Genomic DNA, 15,612 nt, shown 5'->3' with positions numbered 1-15,612 from the left:
CCGGTAATTAGTGCGCTTTTGTAAAAAAAAGAAACAAAACAACAACAAACCTGCTCTTACTCCTACTGCCAACATGTGACTGAAATGTAACTTTTGTTCCAGAGAGGTCGTTTCCTCAGGAAAAAAAAAAAGTTCTTCAGCCCCCAGCCCCGTCGNNGTCGGCTTCTCCTGGGCATTTGCACAATGAATTTCGTTCTTTCTTTTTTCAACTAAGGTGATTAAAGTTGCCGAATGGTCCTTGTACTCCGGTGCATAGGAAAGTTGAGTAATCCCAAAGTAGAAAACTCCTGCGATGCGTTATCTGAGTGACCAGGCAAAGTGACCTTCCCTGTTTGACAGTGCAGGGAGGGTATCAAAGACTAGAAGTCTCCCGGCTCTCTGGTCGCGTTCTGCAGTGTTGTGAGTGCCGGAGGCTTGGACGTTTGCAAAGACGGTGCTTGGGTTCCAGTATATATATATATATACATGTGTGTGTATCGATAGCTATAGAGCCGGTGCTGTGCTTTGTCGCTTCTAGAAAGTTGTAAAGTTTGCCACCGTGAGGAGGCAAGCTGATTTGTGCACGTCCCCCAATTATTTTTTTTTCCCATCGCTGCATTTATTGTGCGCTTTATTTCACGATTCCATCAGTCCCCAGGGGGCAAAGCCTTCTGCGTCTGCCAGAGGCTGAAGCCACCGAAGTTTGTTTGTTTTTGGCTTGGGCCATTTAATGTGTGCTCATTGAGTGGACACTGCAGAAACCATGAACAAATAACCTGTTTTCCTCATCTGTGGGGAATTAGAGAAACCTTTCCTGTTTTAACAGGGCTTTTCCATTAGGATCTGCTGAAAGGAAACAGTATTTTCTTGTATTTGCTTGCTAGGTTTTCACAATTATGCTCAGATTTTCGTGTTTCTTATCAGGTGAGATTTTCATGGATTTTAATGTGGGGCTAATGTGAACTTAAAGAGTGGGTTGGGTCTCTTTGTTTTTGCCTCCCAGACGTGCCCAGCAAACTTTTGGGCTTCTGCGTTTGTATACCTGGAGTTAGCCGTATGCCTATTGGTGAAGGGGATGCCCCAGTAAATGATTTAAGGTACTTTGATACTTCAAAACTAGTTTCTTTTGCTGTGTGAATTAGATTCTACAGTGAGCACGGTATGGATTATCTACTTGGACACTTCGCGACACAACCAGAGGTCACTTAGTAGGTGTCAAGTCAGTAAATTGTATTTAGCTCCATGGCAGTAACTCTGGCCTCAGGAAAACCGGGCCGACTCTGGGGTGGTCCGATTCGAGTGAACGCAACAAAAAGCTCTCCTTTCTGTGACTTTTCTTGATAACCTCTTTTAAAGGGACCACATACCCCTGCCGTTCTGATGGGCTTATATGTGTTTGCGTGCGCTACCGGGTGTCTTGTCCGTTGTCCTCCAGTGGGAAGAGTCCGGCAGCCCCTTTCCTGCCTGAGACGTGCAGAACCGGTCCCAAACCCAGACAAAATACTGTCTCAAGTGTGACATAGAAATTGCAGCCACAGTTTGCGTGTCCTCCTTTCCCTTAATGCCCTTAATGCTTACCCTCAGTTTTTTTGTTTGTTTGTTTTCTGTGTGTCTTTTCGCGACTTTGTATTTCTGTGTCGTTGACAACTTTGTATTTCTGTGTGGTTGAAATCAGTTGAAATGGATTGAATGCTCTCCACTAGTAATGAAGTATCACTTCTATTTGAATGCTTCTTCTCGGAGCCAGTACATGACTGTTCCCTTACTCTGTGTATATGTTTTGGTGCACGTAGGTGAAGAGTATTTTTTTCCCAAGGAGTTTGGTTAATTCGCTGTGTACTAGTACTGAGTGCTGCAGATCAAGGGGATTATTCCTGGTCATCTGAAACTGTTCTGGTGGTGGGTACAGTGACTGCATGATAAAAAATGTTGTTTGCTGGTAGCCCGCAAGCAAGTCCCGGGATTGCTTCTGGAGTCCAGTAAACAATCAACTTTTCTGTGGAGCAGAGAAGGAATGTCAGAAGCTTTCAAGGATGAGCTGATGAACCTGATGGATTGGAGACACGTGACACGGCAGCCGGGCTCTGTGTGGAGAGATTTCCCTTACTCCTCTGCCCTCTCCTGAAACCTTCCTCCCTTGCTCCTGTGCCTTACAGGCAGCTGGTTAGCAGGCAGTAAATTCCTCTGCCGCTGGTGTGATGGCTCACAGAGGAGCCTGACCGGAGGCAGCCACAGAAGGAAGGGCTTAGTTTACTTCTGAGCAGTGTCTGTTCCACTAGAAAAGAGTGGTGTACGATTTGGGTGCAGTTTCTAAGGCGAAAGTTTTGGAGTCCATCAGTGACACCTTTGTTTGTATCACATATTTGGCGGTGGTTGACAGTGGATGCCCCAGAAGCGCTTTGGTGCTTCCTTTGGGTTTTATAGGCATCTTTCCATCACCTAGGGAAGTGACTCTCAGATGCACGTTGGACAGGAGAAGACAGGTTGACTAGCCCAAGGTCACCCAAACTGACGGAGCCCTTGCTGTCTCTCTGCACCGAGCTGGCCCACGCAAGGAGTGGCACTGTCATCCAGGAGTTTCAGTGCTTCCCTTCCTGATCACTGGGACTGTTCAAATGTTAGGACAGGGGCAACCAACAATATAAAAAGTCAAATAACTTTTTTTTTTTTCCCAGAGGATTGTGGGGCTGACTGTGCTGGTCACGGGAGGAAGGAAGAGGCTGCCTTTTCTCTCATCAGCCTTCACCTTCGACTGACCTAACAACTTCAGTGTTGAGTTCAGCCCCTTGCTGTGGAACGTGGTTATGACCCAGCAGACATAGTCCTTCATGGCTTGGCAGGGGTCTGAGTCGTGAGGGCCACCCAGGTTACCAAAACTAGTGGTCAGACTTCCTCTTCCCCTTTTCACTGCCTTCCCTGCTTGTCTCTATTCTCCAGTATGGTTGGCTTCTTGGCAGAAAGATATCTTTTTNTATTACTAACTGGGATGGATGGATAGGTGGATGGATGGATGGATGGATGGATGGAGAGTGAGTGAGTCCAGGTTTCTCCACTGGACTCTGAGCTCCTTGGGTTTAGCGATAACTATCTTTGTATCTTGCTACCTAGCTTGGCACCTGGCATAGAAATGTTTTCCGCTAATGTTTGCTGATTTGAAGTGAAGCATGGAAGGAGATCAGTGCCCTTTCCACTGTCTGCCCCTGTGTACCAAAGGCTCACTTAACACCTGCGTCCATTAGCTTGTGTCCCGTATGTAACAGAGTCACACTGCTGTCTCAGGGAGGCCTAGAACACTCTCTGGGTATCTGTCCAAAAACGATTATCAGGATAATTTTGGTATAATCATACAATTTTTATTATTGTGATAGAATTAAAGAAAAAACACCTTTTGTGTCGAAACAGACAAAGGAATTGAGTAATAGATAATAAAAGGGCCTGAAGAATTACTTTAGAATCACGTTAGGCTCAGGTTAGCAGGCTTCTAAGTCTTCCGCAGCTTCTTGGACAATTGAATCAGGGAACTTTCAGGATTTCAGAGCTGGGAGACGTTAGAGACCACCTGGGCCAGCCTCCTATTTTTATAGGGAGGGGATCCAGAGAATTCAGTGGCCTGCTTCAGCTCATTGGTGACCGAGCCAGGTTTAGAGCAGCGCAGGCCGTGTTCTCAGGGCCTGGCACTGCATTTGCTGGGTTCATGGTGCATCCCTATAAAAGGTCAAGGAAACTCGATACAATAGGCTGCACTCTCTCTGGCACTTCCTAACTTGGTCCATTTTAATCCCAAGCCAGCTGGTATGAGAGCACGGAGGTATGTGCCAAGGGAGATGTGTGTAGGGGGAGCCTTGGGCCCAGAGGGTATATTGTTAGATGTGAGAAGAGGAAGTAGTAGGAGTAGGGGATCAGGGAAGAGGGGCTTGGTAGACCTGTATTTGCACCACTATTTGCAGCACCGATTTTTTTTTTTAAATTGTAAGAAACACACAACATTCCACCTACTGTCTTACCCATTTTTAAGCATCCAGTTCAGTAGTGATAAGTATATTCAGATCTCTAGAACTTTTTCATCTTGCGACTCGGAAGTTCTGTACCCACTAAGCACTAAGCAAACACTGTGCCCTCTCCCCTCCTCCCAGCCCTTGGTAATCACCTTCCTGTTTTCTGTTTCTATGCTTTCGACTACTTGAGTCCTTTATGGAAGTGGAATCCTATATTATTGTTACTTTGCTCATCATAACATCTTTGAGGTTCCCCCGTGTCGTACCATAGCGTGCCATGGGATTTCCTTCTTGTTACAAGGCTGCGTAATATTCCATTTATTGTGTGTGCCCCGTCTGCGTTACCCGCTCATCTGTTGACGGAGATGTTGGCTCCTTTTGTCTCGTGGCCATTGTGAATCACGCTGTAGTGAACTTAGATGTGCAGTTATCTCTTGGAGAGATCCTGCTTTAAGCCCCTTGGATGTATGCCCAAAGATGGGATGGGTGGGATGCAGCAACACTTTTTTTTACAGCGTGTGAGAAGTCGGGTGCTTCCGTGTTGGGCTGAGGGAAATGGGCCTGTTATTAAAAGCGCCCGTTTCTGAGGAAACCTTGAGTGGACCATGGGCTCTTTTATCCAAGGGTGGCCACACTTCTACCTCAGGGTAGGTGTAGTCAGCTTCCTGTTTCACACAGCATCAGCTCAAACATGGCGGCTGGTTCTAGAAAAGTAGCTTCCTTCCTTCACACAGGTCAGTCAAAGGAAGAAGTTGCCCCAGTGTGGCTACCAGAGAACTAAAAGATATTCTGGAAATCTGAGTTGAGCCTGCATGTACTCACACCGAGGAAGGTAAAGGGGCAAGGAGGCACGGGGTTATTGGGAGGAACGGGAAGAGCCGTTTCATTTTATTACCAATTTTTATTTTTTTATCATTAAAAATTTTTTTTAATTTTTTTTTTAAATTTTATTTTTGAGCGCGCGCACGCGCACGCAAGAGAGAGAGAGAGAGAGAGAGAGAGAGAGAGAGAGAGAGAGAATCTGAAGCAGGCTCCAGGCTCTGAGCTGTCAGCGCAGAGCCTGACGTGGGGCTGGAACTCACAGACGGTGAGATCGTGACCCGAGCTGAAGTCGGATGCTTAACTGACCGAGCCACCCAGGCGCCCCTTATTACCAGTTTTTAAAAGTTGCCCTTTGGTGTGGTTCGCCCAGCTGAGTAGCTCCGTGTTGAATGAAGCCCCCTAGGGTGCATGGTGTACAATGGGCATATTTTTCTCCATGAATGTGACCTTAGAAAAAGCGCTGGCATTTGTTTTCAGGCAGAGTCCAGCCCTGCGTATTTGTTGTTAGATGTGTGTAAGAAACCGATCTGTGAGTATTTGCTGAAGAGAATGAGTGTGAGTGTACTCAGGGTTCCCAGGCCAAAAGGGGCCCCGCTTAAAGACAGATCCCTGCCAAACCTCGTATTTGGGGAGTGGAAGACTAGGCTGAATTAGCAAGAAGTTAGAATTATAGCCCATTCAACAGAAAACACATTTTTATTTAGTTTTGAACGTACAGGAACCAGACGGAGAAAGTTCACTGGGGCGTCTGGGGATGAGCCCCAGCGAATAGGCAAAAATGACACGTGTAGCACATCATCTGTTGGTTAGAAATGAGTGCTATGTGCGCTTGAAACTGTTCTTTCAGGTTTGAAGTAGTACCACAAATGTATTTGCCCCATCAGCCTTTCTTCTTAGATAGTGAAAATGTACAGTTTGTCTGGTCTTTGTCTAAATGATCTGGAATTTTCAGACTGTGGGAGGATGATGGGGATGTTGATTGAGGAAGGCAGTAGCCCCAGTCAGCTAAGTGTGGACTGTGCTTAGGGCAAACTGTAGAATCCTCGCGTTTTGGAGCTTTCCCAGTTCTGTAATTAAAGGGGTCATTGCACCTACATTTTCTCCCCTTCTTCCTCTTTCTCCTCCTTCATCCCCACCACCAACATCGTATATGGAATACCCCTGCCTGCTGCTCGGTGTGCTAAGTGTTTTATCTACACTATTCTGCTTACTCTTCAGAGCTCTCTTGAGGAGAGAGATTCTGGAGGATTCTGAATTCCAGAGTGTTTCAGCCATGTACTGGCCCAAGAGCTCACCTGCCACGTGTGGTAAAGCTAGGGCCTACAGTTCTTGTTATTTAAAAAAAAAATTTTTTTTTTTTTTATTTCTGAGAGAGAGAGAGAGAGACAGACAGAGACAGAGACAGTGTGAGCAGGGGAGGGTCAGACAGAGGGAGACACAGACTCTGAAACAGGCTCCAGGCTCTGAGCTGTCAGCACAGAGCCCGATGCGGGGCTTGAACCCACAAACTATGAGGTCATGACCTGAGCCGAAGTTGGATGCTTAACTGACTGAGCCACCCAGGCGCCCCTAGGGCCTACAGTTCTAAAGCATTTTCCGTGACCATTCTCAGGAGTGGCCATCTTTATGACAAAAAGTAGGGAATTGTGAGTGGCAGGTGATGGTGGAGCTTCACATGAGCTGGGATGAGGGGGCAGGAATGGGGAGGCTGAGACGTTTGTGAGGCCCCCGCTCTCCTTCCCATTTTGGGTTCGCCTGAAGGGGGATCACTCCTCACCGTTCCTCTCACAGTGAGGAGAGCCAGATGGCTACACTGTGCAAACTGCCTTCAAATCGATGTCCAGCTCTTCCATTCTGATTCCAATCTCTGGTATTCTCTAGTGATATTTTGGCTTTCGACAGGTTTCATTGTGGGCCCTTCATGTCGTCAGAAACCTTTCTGTTCTCTCTCTGCCTTTCTCGTCTTTCCCCTGGCACCTCCTTTCGCCTTATGTGGGCGACAGGCTGCACGGTGCCCTCTCATCCTGTGCAGCCTCTGGGTTGGATGCCTTTGTCCGTGTCACTCTCTGGCCAGTCTCTTCCTTCCACAGTGTTTTTTTTTGGGTTTTCCTCCCTTGCAACTTTTTACACCATCCATCAAAGTAAAGTTTTTCTTTAACCCCATGCCTCATCTGCATCCTCAGTACTGTGTGTGACTTCTAGGAATGTGCTGGAGACCTTTTCAGGTATTCCCTGATGATCACCTCCCACCAAAGGAATCATCTTTTTTTCTCCTCCCTCTTTTCCTGATAGCCTGACCACACTGGCCTGGTGTATTTAACTTGAGCGGAGAGAGGATTTTGGCCATCTGACTTCACAACATTTTGGACTCGAACGGCTCTCATGAAGCCTGTCTACAGAGCAGATATGAGGAAGGAAGCAGAGAGGGGTGTGTGGAGGTAATAAATGGGAATGAAACAGATGAGGAAACTGAGTCCTTTGGCATTTATTTATTTATTTAGTAATGTTTTTATTGAGACAGAGCACAAGTGGAGGAGGGACAGAGAGAGAGCGACACAGAATCCAAAGCAGGCTCCAGGCTCCAAGCTGTCAGCCCGGAGCCCGACACAAGGCTTGAACCCACGGACTGTGAGATCATGACCTGAGCCGAAGCTGGACACTTAGCTGACTGAGCCACCCAGGCGCCCCCGAGTCCTTTGGCATTTAAATAGCATGCCAGAGATCTCATCATCATGCATTGCGGCTAAGCCGGAGTCAGAATCAGGTGTTCTGTCCTCGGGCTACGTCCCTCTAACACAGGCTGAGGAAAAGTGCTCCAGAACAGACAAGAATTCAGAAAGCGTAGCTCCCTCGTGAGGACTTCTCTATAGAGTTAAACCCATTTGCACGGCACCACACAATGACTGATGATATTAATGATCGTAATTATGACTTCCAAGTTAAAGACAAGCTTTAAGTTATGAGATTTAGGAAGTGAGAAAATGTAATGCATTTTGGAAAGCTATCCAACAAAAATGTTTGGCATAAAAATAATGTGAAGTTTTAAAAGGCTATGCTTCAGTTATCTGGATGAATGACTTCTGAAAAATATGTTAGTCCCCAGTGAAGACAGGAAGGAGCTATCCAATAAATCTGTACGCTCTCCAGCCCTGTGTACCCCTTGGGGGTATTTTCCCTTTGTGTGTGGGAGGCAGACGGACGGAAAACGATCTCATTTCCTGAATGACCTGAAAAGGACGCATCGCCCCACTGGCATGGGCGCTGTGGGTGAGTGTGCTCAGTAATGTAAGTGTCTCCACAATGTAGTTCCAGTCACCTCTGCTTCAGATTTTGATTCGCATTTCAGTCTGTCTGGTGTTCTTTGGTTCTTATCTGTAGCAGCGATTTCCCTTAAGAGGATTGTAAGTTGCTGGGAAGAGGGGACCAGTCCTTGCCTTACTGCCGAGCCCTTCCAGGGCCAGAACACAGACCCGGGAGTAGACCGACGTGAGTGTGACTCCTGGTTCTTGAACTTGAATGTACTGATCTTCATGTTCAACCTGTTAACTCATCTGAAGTGATAATAAACATGCCTACCCCTTGGGATATGTCAGTTTCATAATGCGGCGACTTACTCTGTTAAAGAGAGAAAAAAGGCACTTCTTCTCCCCCTCTGTGTCTCCTCCGCAATAGCTAGATCTAGAAGGAACTAGAGATTTCCTAGTCCTGTGCTTACGTTATACAGCTGGTGCGGTGGCCAGAGATATTGACGGTTTGCTGAAGCTCACGTGGATGGCAGGTAACCACCGCCCCCCAACCAAAAACCTAGACCTCCCAAGTTGGCCGCCTCCCAGCAAGCCTCCTTGCCACTGTCCCACTGAGTTTCTTATGGGGCCGGGGTCACTCCGTCCCGGCTGATCAAAGCTCACAGTTTGTAACTTCAATTGAATGCAAGCCTTGACAACAGGAGAGACGAGCTGGCCTCAATGACATGATAATAACCAAGGCCTTTTGCATCTTCCAGTAAAGTTCTGAGGGGCTAGTACGATTCTGAATAAGTTTCAAAGATAAAAAGAAAAGGGAAAAAAACCCCACAAACAACAAAACCCTAAGCCTGGAAGTACTGTACAGTGACTCTAACTAGCATTATTACTCAGCACTCAAGTATTTGAACCTATTCACGGATCTGCTTGTTCACACAGTTGCTTATTATTTGCGGCCGGGGCGAGACTTGAACGAGGGCATCGGTTCTCTCGTCCGCTTTTGTTGAACAGGCGGTCCCACTGTCTGACCACAGAGCAGACACTGTTTGCTGCGGGGTGGTGAATTTCCAGCTCCGAGAGCCGGGAGTCTGTGGCTCTTGGGGGAAGTTTATACAGAAGAGCTCGAGAAAGCCAAATTTGTTACTTTGGGGCATGAGGGAGCCTTTGTTTTTAGACGTTAAGGGACCGAAGGGTCTGTTTTCAGCAGCTTTATTCTCTCTGCCGTGGACTTGAAATGCATTCCTGGCTTCTCGTCTGTAAGTCCACGCTAAATGAGAAGATGAAATATAGGCTGGAGAAGGATTCTTTCCGAGGCACTGCGGGGAGGATGTTAGCTCCTCTTCCGCTGACCCCACGCGGCGGGTGTGGGTGCTTGCGGACTGTTGGAGAAAGAGCATAGGTTTGGAAAGAAACTGTTCCTCTGCACTCTTCCTTGGAAAACACCAGTGAACGTTGGCGATGTTCTTCTCAGCCACCGTGTCCCCTCCCCGGTGGGCTATGACGGCCCGTGTAACTTTATCTTTCCGAAGACTTATCTGCGTAACAGGCAGTAAGTAACCCCTGCTCCACTGACATCCCCTGTATGTGAGGAAGCCGTAACCAGAGATGAGATGCTGACTCTAAACTATTTCCTGGAAGAAAGGAGTTGCAGATAGAAATCAGGCTGGTAATTTAAAAAAAAAAAAAAAAAAATCAAGCCCCAAAGAACAGTCTGGCTGTCTCTGAAGTTGCCCTTTTCCCTAGCACCTTTCCTTGTTCCCTAGTGAAAGTGTGGGTCCGGGTGCAGCCCTGGTGGCAGAGCTGGGCGATGGGAAGGAAAGGAGGGGGCTCAGATCTGCCCGCCCGGCTGTGGGTGTGGCCAGAGCAGCGCCGGGCTCCCTGGTGAAGGACCCAGGTCAAGAGACAATTTAGGGTTGGTGTCGTCCAAAGCCTACTAATGAATACTCAGATCAATATATACGCACCGGGTGGCCAAGAGGAGATGTCACAGAGACTTGGTAGAAAGCTGAGCTCTTTTCTGGATTGCTCTGAGGAGCTCAGCCAAGGGAAAGGGGCTTCCCTCCGTCTTCGTTGCTCCGTTATTCACTGTCGCCTCAAGACCGTTGGTCTTTCCCACACTGCCCTTGACCATCGAATCCGTTCTGCCGGAGGAGAACCACAAGAGAGTCTTCTGACTCACCATAGGGCCCAGTTGTGTCTTGCCACGTCTAGATGTGTGATCGCAGGCGGGGGTCCCCAAAGGGACAGAAGCGAGTTCTCTTTCCTTTGCGCCTGTTCGTGTGCCTGCTCCCAGCTTCCTGCCCCACGGTTGGTGTGCCCGGTTTGGGGAGATGGGACATCCGAAGGATTGGGTCCCTGGTGCACTTTGTAGCCGCTGTGTCTGGGAGGTCTTCAGAAGCCGTGTCACGAGGTCCCTTGACTGGTACCTTGCGCTGCTGAGACCCGGGGCTCTCCTTACTTGCGGGTCTTGACAGTAATGGCCAGTGATGGGTGGGGACAGCTCGTCAGGTGTCCCTCTCCCTGGGTACCTTTTGATGTGGTCTGTGTTCGAAGTGAGGTGAAGGAGGCAGGAGAGCTTCATTTGGGACTGAAATATGAGTAACATAAAGTAACGTAGATCCCCAGTCTAGGAGTGTCCTCTTCCCCCTGACCGGGTGGCCTGAATGACCTGATGTGGCTGACTACATCCCAGGTCCCCTGGAAAGCTGCCAGCCCCTTCTTTGACTTTGTGCCATTTCGTCCTTCCCTTAGTCTGCCGACTCAAATACTTTAGGACGAGGTGGAAGGAGAGACCGTATGAGCCAGAAAGGTAAGAGTCTTTACCCTCCAAGGGGCAACCTGGGTGGCTCAGTCGGTTAAGCGTCCAACTTTGGCTCAGGTCAGGATCTCACTGTGAGTTTGAGCCCCACCTCAGGCTCTGCGCCGACGGTGCATAAAGCCCACTTAAGATCTTCTGTCCGTCTCTCTGCCCCTCTCCTGGTTGGTCGCTTGCTCGCTCTCTCAAAAAAAAGTAAACATTTAAAAATTATACATATATGTGTGTATATATATANTATATATAAATAGTCTTTACCCTCAGAAAACCAGAGACACGGAAGCACACTTTCTGAATTTTGCATTATACTCTTTTGTGTCTCTGCGGCTCTGTGCCTTTGACTATGAGTTGGGTGGCAAGGGTCCATTTCTCTGCAGAGAGAAGCCCCCTTTGGGTCAGATGCAGCTTTTGAACACAGCGGAATCCAGTGGGGGATGCTAGAGGGCACGGGAAGGCCAGAGTGATGATCTTATCATCTTTGTCAGCGTGCTGTAGGCGTGTCAGCGAGGTAGGCGGGGAGATGGGCAAAGGGACCCGGGTGTTCAGTTACATCTCATGTGGGGACCTATCAGAATATCCGTCTTACTTCCTCCCACCCTTTCGGGTATTTGGGCTCTTCTGCGCTGCCTACCGTATGCGGTGAACCGGGGGGCCCTGATACCCACGGCAGGATATTTTAGTGATCGTCTTTTGAGTGCAAGGGGGGATCTGTGGGAGGAAACCTCAGAGGGAAAAGAAGCTTAAAACTGCAAGGAGAAAACAAGGCCTTGTCCTTCCTGCGGAGAGGGACGAGGTGGGCCCAAGGGCATCATCACTAACTTCGAGCTGGCCCTTCTGAGAATTCTTCTGTCTTAAAAATTTGGTGAAATGGCCAAAGGGAGCTTCCGTAAACTAGGGGGAAATGCCTGTGTGTGCTTTTGTGGTTAGCTCTCGTGTCGAGCAGTCTGATTTAAGGGAAAGATGTTTCGGTGTACATTTCCATTTCAGTTGTGGTATTTGAAGGTTCACCATGGAGGAGGAGGTGTGAGTGGACCAGGAGACGGCCCTCTCCCTCTCGCCTCTTGCTTCGGTTTTGTCTGGGTTACAGGTGAGAGTAAGTTCACAACACATCCACTTTCTTATTTGGGTCCATTTGAGGATGGCCCGCAGAGCCTAGGGCTCCTGTTTCTGGACTGCCGGGCTCGGCGCCAGGTGGATCACTGGAAGAATTCCCCTCACGGGCCTGGCCCCCCGGGTCGGTGTCTGTGATTCTCCTTGGGGTCTTGTATTAGGACCTTTTGGGACTCCGAGTGGGGCCCGTGTTGACAAGATCATGCCACTTTGGGGAAGTTCCGGCCGTGCACTTCCCCGCTCGGGGTGAGGCGAGTGTTAGTCCAGCCGGCTGCCTATTGGGCCGCTGGCCATGCTGGGCATCTCTGAGTTTCTGGTGGACCAGTTGCCAGAAAGGCAGTCTCTCAGCTGGTCCCCGTGTCCCCAGCACACAGATGTCAGGCTTTGGAGGAAAACTCGCGAGTTTGTGAGTTCATGCTTTGTTTGCATTTATGTGCTTTTACAGCATTATAATTGGAGTGCATTTAAAGACGGCTCTACGCTCCAGCCTAGAAGGTGGCTTCTTTGGGTCAGGGAGAGATTCTAGGTAAAATTACCGAAGGCCCGTGCTTAGGAACGCACACTGGAGGTTAGAATGAGCACGTTCTAAGGAGAACGTGAGAGGGTCGCAGACACCATGCCTTTGGATGCTATTTTTAGTTCTAGTCATGACTATGCGGTATGGCTTGTGCTTCCTTGGGCATTCATTCTGCTTTTATTCTAAGCGTTTGTTCCTGTGACTCTGCGTACATGCTCACAGGATCACAAGTCACAGAAATTATGGTATAATCTGTTTTCTGGCTTATAGAGTGAAAGATTGCACACAACCCAGCCTTGTGGCAAGAAAACCTTACACATAGATGTAAAATATATCTCCTCGGAGGGTTGGCTTTCTGATGGGCTATAAACGGATTGTTAAACAGCAATGTGAGGGGCTGTTAACAAGCTGTTTCTAGGAGCATCTCCCTGGTCTGGTCTGAAAAGGTAATGTGTACATATTAGAGCTTCGAAATAGTTTGCCTGTGGTGTTTATGCATTGGTAGATTGTGTGTGTGTGTGTGTGTGTGTGTGTGTGTGTGTGTGTGTCTTCCATGGTGAATGAGCTGAAGAGAACATTTTAAATGTTGTTTCTTTCCTCCTCTGTGAGTGTCCACGTTCTACGTTGGGCTGTGTTCTGATTTGTTTTTTAAGCTGGCTTAAGTGAAGAGGTGTTTGGTCAGCCAAACTTCAGAAAGCTTCAGTTTGTTTATGAAAATACCCTATGTATGTAATAGCTGCTTTCAGGATTGGGAAGGCTCCGATGGATGGGTCAATCACCTCCCCATCAGCAAAGTAGCATTCAGGTTTCCCAGTTCAGCAAAGCAGTGTGCCTATTAGGTATCTAATGTGAGTTGAACTTCTTGCGGTCAGGTGTCCTAGCTGAACATTGGTCCATGCCAGTTTCTGCTACTATCGGATTTTAATGAGAACTCTTCCTTGTTACTAGGATGCCATGCTTCCACTGTGTTCACAGCTGCTGCGTTAAAAAAAAAAACAGGTGTCCCTTATAATCCTCAGGCTGGATCGGTTTGCTAGGCTGGCAGAGCCCCGTTATTCTAGTTTTTATTTATTTATCTGCGCCCCGCGTAGGTTAGAGACCGCCAGGAGCTGTCGGTGTGCAGGATTAATGTGAGGGAAGGTGGTAGCTTTCCTTGGTGGAGGTGTCGGCTCAAAGAATCCGTCTGAGATCTTATACCACAAAGACGGAGCTAAATAAAACCGTTCAGGGTACGCATCCCTGCGGAGAACAGCCAAAAGGAGAATAGTCAGTGAACCATTCTGCCAAGTCCCCGCTCTGTCATTCTTCAAAGGCCAACGTAAAGCCAGTGCTGCCACAAACACCGTCCAGGACAAAGGGGCGTGAGCGACGACCCGTCTCTGGTCCCTGGCACACAAACAGATTCAATTCATCCACTGTTGCTTCTTAAGGCTGCTGGACCCCAGCTTCTGGAGGGCTGATGTTCTGTCTTCTCAGGCCTGCAAGGCAAGCTGGTGTCCTGCTGTACACCTCATCCCTCTCACCAGGGCTTGTTCTTCTCCATCCCCACGGCCACCGTCTTCTCTCTGGCCCCAGATGCTCTGGTTGCTGGCCATCCTACCTTCCTGCCTCCACGCCCTGCGCTTTCCAGCCCAACCCGCGCTGATTTGATCCCGTCAGTTCCTTTTCAACAGACACCGCAGTTCAGATGAAACCCAGCCCTCCATCACGCACGGCCCCGGGGCACTCTACCTGTCTAGAATCCTTCTCCCACCTCCCCCTCCGTATTAGCTTCCCACCAAGACCTGCTCGGCTCCCAAACCACATAATGAGCTTAACGCCTGGAATCTTCCCCTCACCCTTTTTCCGCCTGGTAGCCAGCTTGTCACCTAAAGCCCATTTCCGAAGCCTTCTCTGCTGCTGATCGGCACAGCGCCCTTCAGCTCATTGAACATGCCTGCTGTTGGCAATGGCCCTGTTATCGTTGGTTTGTCATCCTGTAAATTCAGCAAGAGCCCACGGGGAGCAGGAGTCTGAGGGATTCGTTTTTTATGTTTCCAGTGTCCAGCACAGTGCTTGGCACGGAGAAAGTCCAATGTGTGTTAGGCGAATAGAATGTTTTCAATCAACAAGTATTTATTAAGCTTCTGTTACGGGCTCAGTGATACATGAGTGGTGAGAGAAGCACCTTGCACAGTTGAAATCCTGAGCAACTACCCCTTAAAGGTAGAGGAAGGGAGAAAGAGCGCTTGCTTTCATTGCAGTGCTGGGCCACGTGACAAGGCTGTCTGCACTGCCGGTCCCCATACCTGGGGTGCTCCCAAGAGACTTCGGCACTGGACAGACCCACCCATGGGGTCCACTCACTCTTTCCCTCTTGATCGCCCACCTTCTAGAGAGGAGCACAGATAGCTGGAGAAAAGGCTCAAGAACCTCGAGGCCAGATGTGAAGGGAGAAGCATGGACAGCCCCAAATGAATAAACTTACACACTGATCTGCCCTCATTCTTGGCTTGGCCCGGGATGCCCCTGGGTCTGGGAGAGAGGGCTGATGGCTGTGTGTCGCCTCCATGTGGAGTCTTGACATTGTTGGCCATGATCCTCTGGGAACCAGCGGCTGATCACCACTCCGGGGGAGGGGAGGGCGGGGGGTGCCTGCCTGCCTGTCATCCCCTCACCTCATCCCTCCCCTGGCTAGTTGGCAGAGAGAGCTCGAAAGAGCAGCATGGCTTCCTGAGCCTTCTGTGAAGTCGGTGTTTGCCTTGCCAAGTCAGGGGAGGAATCTGACCCTGTACTTGGGTCAACTCTTCAGCTTTCTTCTCCTGATCCCTGATCCCGTGTTCTGTTCCGTCTCCACTTATCTGAGATGCTCATCTCCTCTGAGCTCTTATTTTACTCCCAGCATGTTGCCCTGGGGGCCTAATCCAGAGAGAACAACTGAGTATGTGCCACAGGACTAGAAAAACAACTCAAAGCCGAGTCTTAGGGACCGTCTGATGGCCTCACCGTTTCTGTTTACGGCGGGCAACTCAGGGCCCCTCACTTCAAGAGGAGGCTCTTAGGAGATTGTGTGAGGGTTATGAACAATCTGGTAAGTGGGGAATGGACCAAGGGGGAGAAGTCAGGTATTTTCAGATACAGGCAGACATACCT

At 48.9% G+C, this 15,612-nt stretch overlaps 1 protein-coding gene across 2 annotated transcripts in view; it reads left to right on the top strand.

Moving 5' to 3' along the window:
* Positions 1-15,612, top strand: part of ETV6 (ETS variant transcription factor 6) — a 251,975-nt gene that overhangs the window by 278 nt on the left and 236,085 nt on the right. The window lies entirely within an intron of this gene.

This window comes from Crocuta crocuta, unplaced genomic scaffold (assembly GCF_008692635.1).
Source record: "Crocuta crocuta isolate KB4526 unplaced genomic scaffold, BGI_CrCroc_1.0 scaffold262, whole genome shotgun sequence".
NCBI lineage: Eukaryota > Metazoa > Chordata > Mammalia > Carnivora > Hyaenidae > Crocuta > Crocuta crocuta.
The sequence above is the reverse complement of the archived record's forward strand: the minus strand, read 5'-3'. Positions and strand labels throughout refer to the sequence as shown.